Here is a 6,000-nt window from a genome sequence, read left to right on the forward strand (position 1 = left end):
CGAATTGTTTATTAATTTATTTGATAAGGCTCAACCGAATTAACTTTACAGAGCCGAGGATTCTTGGTCACTATACAATACATCTTAAAACTATAGTCAAAAGGTACAACACAATAAACACTTTATCTTCCGCTATCCAAAAAGCTTCTTCCATCAGAACTGGAGCCGCTTCCAGTAGTTTCATTGTATGGCAAATTGTTGTACGCCAACGAGGGTCAGAGCGCGTCCATTGCAGCAATGGACGCAAAACGTGGTCAGCACTCACACACTCATCACGAAACGGTTGATTTCCAAAGTCGACGACGCATCGACCGAAAGAACTGCTGATGAAGAACAATGAGGAAGACCACACAATGGTTGCTGCCGAGAAAACAGACGATCGCGTAGCACACATCGAGAGTGGCCTGCTTTTGTCGACAGCCGAGTGAACACTGTGGTATCGAATTGTGAACATTGTTTTTTGTTCGCTCGATTGTGAAGCTGTTTTCTTTGTCCAACCGTGCGCGTAGTGTTTTTTCTTGGAATATGGCCGAGACGAAGATTTTATTAGACCGGTTGAACGATTTCAACTTGGCAAGCTGGAAATTCAGGATGGAGTTGCTGCTGCTCAAGGACAATCTGTGGACAACGTTAAAGTATCCAAGCCGGAGGTGATTACAGAAGCCTGGACGATTAACACGCAGAAAAAATACTGAGGCGTACACCAATAAAATATTTTGCTATTATTTAATACGAAATTTCGATTTATTTAATCGATGGAAAAGCTCCAGCGACTAGGGTTGATGCAGATATTATATCACACTCTAAGGGGGGGGGGGGGGGTCTAAGATTTTGTGACAAGCAATGCATTCTGTATAGGAAAAACGTCACGATAGGGGGGGGGGGGGATAATTTTTTGTTCGATTTAGCGTGACATAATTAATGCATGGACCCCTATCGGTTTGGCACTAGAAGATAGCCAGCTGTGCCACATAACGGGAGCTGCTAGTGCCAATTACATGTGGGACAAACTCAAAGGCTACCATAAGCGAGGATCTCTGTCATGTACTGCGGAGATTGTGCACGATGCGTCTGATAGATGACGGGAATATGTCAGAGCATCTCGTCCAAGCGTCAGAGTTGGCTCACCGATTAGCCAGCATGGGAGAGCCGTCGAAGGAACATTTTGTTGTGGCGATTTTGCTGTCGAGTTTACCGGAGACGTACAACCCGCTCGTTACTGCTCTTGAAGGCCGTCCAGAAGAAGACCTGAAGCTGGAGTACGTGAAAGGTAAGCTTCTAGATGAGTTGCGGAGAAGAAGCGAGAACAAAGTGCATGAAAGGCAAGTGAAATGACGATGAAAACCACTGTGCGATCAGAAGAACGGAGAAGTTTTGCACGGGCTTGTTACCACTGCAAGCGAAAAGGGCATTTGCGGTGGAGTTGTCCTGTGTTGATGGAGGAGAGGCGACAAAACCAAACGAAGTCAATGGTGGTTAAGGACAAGCAATCGGAAGCCGGTAGCAGTGGCAGTAGTCGAGGAGTGTGTTTCACGACGACGACTGCAAGTGATGTGTCGATTGACGGTCGTTGGATCATCGACACTGGCTGTTCGAAGCACATGACTGGATCGACTGTGAGCTTCGGCAGTATGACGTTCAGTGAAGAGAAAGTGACTTTGGCGGACGGAAGAACGGTGAAGGCAACAGGAAGTGGGCAAGGAAGGATCACAGGTGCCGTATTGAAAGGCGAAGCTGTGGATATGAAGCTAAATGGATTGCTGTACGCCAGTAGTAACGCAAAGCAGGAGGAGTGCTACGGAACAGGAGGAGTGTTGTAAGTAGATGCAGTAGTGGGCTTCACTAAGGAGGAGTGTTGGAAGTAAGTAGTGAAAGCCCCTGGATGCGTGTCTATAACAAGAGTGTCTATAGCAGCCCCCGGGAACGTTGATGACAGCTGCCAGTATGAGTGTGTAGGAATTGACGAGTGCACGGATGGATTTGAGTTCACTCACTCGACAAAAAGTGACACTACAGCGGGGCTCTGTTTACTAAAAATGAACACATGAATAATACTCGCGTAACATTTGAAAAGGGCCTATCAACTTTGGTAAATAATTCGCTAGGTCCTTTTCACGAGAACCGAAGTACGCCCACGCAAACCAAGAGCACTATGGGGAAGGGGAGAATTTCCTTTGCCCGATGGTGTTGGTAGTTTACTTGAGCGTATTCGGTTCACGTGAAAAAGGCTTAACAAGTTTTGTGTACATAAGTTGATAGACCCGTTTCAAATGTTACGTGAGTATTATTCGTGTGTTCATTTTTAGTAAACAGGGCCCCGCTGTTGTGTCACTTTTTGTCGAGTGAGTGAACTCAAATCCATCCGTGCACTCGTCAATGCGTGAGAGTCGATGTCAATTATCCAAGGTCTGGCTCAACCGGCTTATTGGTATTAGTGAAATGTGGGAATGTTTAGTGGTGTTCGTATTTCATCGCAATATTTATCTTTTTACACGAAACAGCTGTTTTCTGTGACGACACGTCTGCCATAGACGAGTGCACGGATGGATTTGAGTTCACTCACTCGACAAAAAGTGACACAACAGCGGGGCCCTGTTTACTAAAAATGAACACATATGTGTTCATTTTTAGTAAACAGGGCCCCGCTGTTGTGTCACTTTTTATCGAGTGAGTGAACTTAAATCCATCCGTGCACTCGTCTATTCGCAGTATGGAATGTTGTGCTGCCGTGACATCGTCATTCGTTTGCTCAGCAATGTTTTCAACATTTTTGCTTCTAACACCAGCATGCTGCCTGTTGTTCCAGACCTTGTATGATTGACATCGCGTGAGAGTGAGAGACTGACGAAGCATAAATTCGACCGTGACCATGCATAAGGGCGAATACGCGATGATCGATTCTCTTCATCGATATTCTCTTTGCATTGCTACAGCGGCTACAGCTAAGCGAAACAATTTTCTAGAATTTGTTCAATGCAGAGTAGTAACAGGTTGTATTGGCTATCGAAAGCAACAACAAACGCACCGAGAAACGTTAAATCTAGCGAGTTATTAACAAAAGAGAAAATCGACGAAGAGAATCGATTATCGCGTATAGGCCCTTATGCATGCTCACTGTCGAATTGCTGATGTGTGTACAATTTGTGTTTGTTGACTAGTCCATTGTAACATGTAAATAAAGACGCACGTTGAACGTAGTCCGCGGTTATTATTTTTCTTCGTTATCACGCGACTCCCGGGACGGATGTTTATTGTCCGGTAGCTCGGTTTGGATAACCTGCGCTGGGATTCCCACAAGCCCTAATAAAAATTGTATGGTTAATTTGCTTAACGACGTGTTCTGGGTATCATCCAAACCATTTGTGGAATAGTTCAATGATTTGGGTTATCGTTCGTTTATGGTCATTTTTTATTAGGGAATACAAACCTTAATGCGTCCTATGAGTAACAGGTAGTCACAAACATCTTAGCGTGTCCTTCAGCTTTGTTTATATTGTCGTATTTTTTTTTTGCCGGAAAACGAATTGCAAGAGCCAGTTTGCAAGTGAAATCCTAGCAGCGAGCTGTCAACTGTTGTAACCGTTGGTTTCATATACCCATTTGCATTGACTTTGTCAAGTGCACCAACATAGACGAGTGCACGGATGGATTTAAGTTCACTCACTCGACAAAAAGTGACACAACAGCGGGGCCCTGTTTACTAAAAATGAACACATGTGTTCATTTTTAGTAAACAGGGCCCCGCTGTTGTGTCACTTTTTGTCGAGTGAGTGAACTTAAATCCATCCGTGCACTCGTCTATAGAGCTACTCCTTTCAACGCACCTTGCATTTGGTAGTCAAGTGCTGCCATCTGTGTGTCACAAATCTGTGTTCATTTTCTAAGCAAATGAATTGGGTCTACTCCAGTATGTCTTACACTGTAAATCCAAGCTAGGGAAGAAACATAATTATCGGGTTGAACAATGGGGGGCTTGTCAAAAAAAATGAACAGGAAGATTGTATGCTCCCTGCAATTCTAGAACTTTCTAGTTACTTCGGTCGGACTGATTCGTTCTTTCTGGCTCAAGACTTCAAGGAAGTTAGAAGTGCGCGGCGCGTTAATATAATCGAGGTTGTCAGTTGTGTGAAAAGTGTGTGGTTCCTTTTGTAAATTTCTATTTCTTTTCTATTTTAGATTAATTATTAATTAGTGGTAGAAAAAGTCCGAGTGTTAAAAAAGTTAGTGGTAGTACGTGTTAGTAGAGGTAAAAGTGTTAGTTTGATTAAGAAAAGTATGTCCTATAATGTTAGTATTACTTACCTAGGGGTGCTGTGCCGGAGAAAGGGACCATTGTCCATCTCGAAGAGTTACCGGAGTGTAATTTGGAAAAAGGTAACCTTTTTAGCGATATTAGGGATGATTTTTGAAAATGTACCCTAAACTTGGTGACGTGAGACTAATCTAAACTTGAACAGGCCAAGTAAGGCCTTTTTCCGTTCGCCTAGATAGACCTCGGACCGCACAGCTCGTTAATCGACGGTCAAATACCACGTGGACATTGTAGTCATCCGAAAAATATATCCCTGAGCCAGAAATCGTCCCTGCGGGTGCTCCATTGGAGGCCACGGCAGACGAGGGATTCTCTCGAGCGGTAAGGTTCACCACATCTCTCCCAGTACGCCATTGTAGTGGCAGAACGACGGCTAAGATCGGCCATTGTTTCGGCCATTCTGAGAGCTACACGTCGCCAGAAGAAAGGCTGGGACCATCCATTGTGTCAGCCATTTTGGGGAGCCTTACGTCCCCTGGATAAGGCCAGTGTTTCGGCCATTTTGGTTGGAAGTCACCACGGAAAGCGGCCGTTGGAATTCACCATCACCACCACCCAGCATTGCCAACAACCACCGTAGTTCATCCACACCTTCCGTCCGTAAGTCACCACCACCACCACAGCACCCTCCTGAAAAACCGTAAGTCGCGCTGGTTATGTTTTTTTGTTGAAAACTGTTATGCATGTAGAGTTAGGACCTAAGACAAAACACGAAGATTGTAAAATTGGTAGACAAACACATACACTAACGAGTTTAAAACGTGATCACGTAGTAGTTTGTTGTGAGGTTAAATGGGAAAATAAAGAATACCCGATGGACGAAGTTAGATTTTCAAACCACTAATTAGCAGCTATTCTATTAATAGAAGAAGATAGTCTTTCTTGGGTTTCACACCTTTTAGTTGAATTCGTTCTACTACGTTGAAAACTTCATACAAAGTGGAAGTTTCCCACCCCTCGCTTTCTTAGCTCTTGCCGTGGTATGAAAAGGTAAGGGCGGTGTAATTAGACGGTTCGACCCTGGCCGACGAACCCTTTAATGTTCATCCAGTTATTAGGTTTTGCACCGTCGGGGTTAACCTCAATCTGATGACAGTTCAGTGGTACTGTTTACGTGGACTTAGTCGATTTTTTCTTGGGTGGATTTTCTCGATAATTTTTTAGACTGCAGTGAGATGTAAACAGCATTTCTGCAATGTTCACGAGCAACATCCTTGCAACGCGCTGTTCCTCGACAATTTTCAAGTTAAAATTCAGAAACTTTAGAAATTTTTTTTCGAAAAAACGACTAAGTGCTTGTAAACAGTCTGTCAAAAAGGTTCAGCCGTTTAACACTGAGTTCATTTGTGACGTCACGCTGCAGAACCTAATTAGGTTCTGCAGCGTGACGTCACGAATGAACTCAGTGTTAATCGGCTGAACCTTTTTGACAGTTCAGTGGTACTGTTTACAAGCACTTAGTCGTTTTTTCGAAAAAAAATTCTAAGATTTCTCGCGTCACTTTTCAAATAGACCAATGTAACATATCCACCATTTTGAGAAAATCGAAGTTGAAGTTCGACAGATTATTAATTTAACTGTTTAAAAACAATACATTTTGCAATACTATTTTTAATGTAGCCAGTGTATAATAAAGTTGAAAATTCAGAAGAAACGGTAAAATCACAATTTTACTTTGAATTTCATGC

Source organism: Ochlerotatus camptorhynchus, unplaced genomic scaffold, assembly GCF_037179485.1.
Source record: "Ochlerotatus camptorhynchus isolate MF236.1 unplaced genomic scaffold, CSIRO-AGI_Acam_v1.1 ptg000096l, whole genome shotgun sequence".
In the NCBI taxonomy this organism is placed as follows: domain Eukaryota; kingdom Metazoa; phylum Arthropoda; class Insecta; order Diptera; family Culicidae; genus Ochlerotatus; species Ochlerotatus camptorhynchus.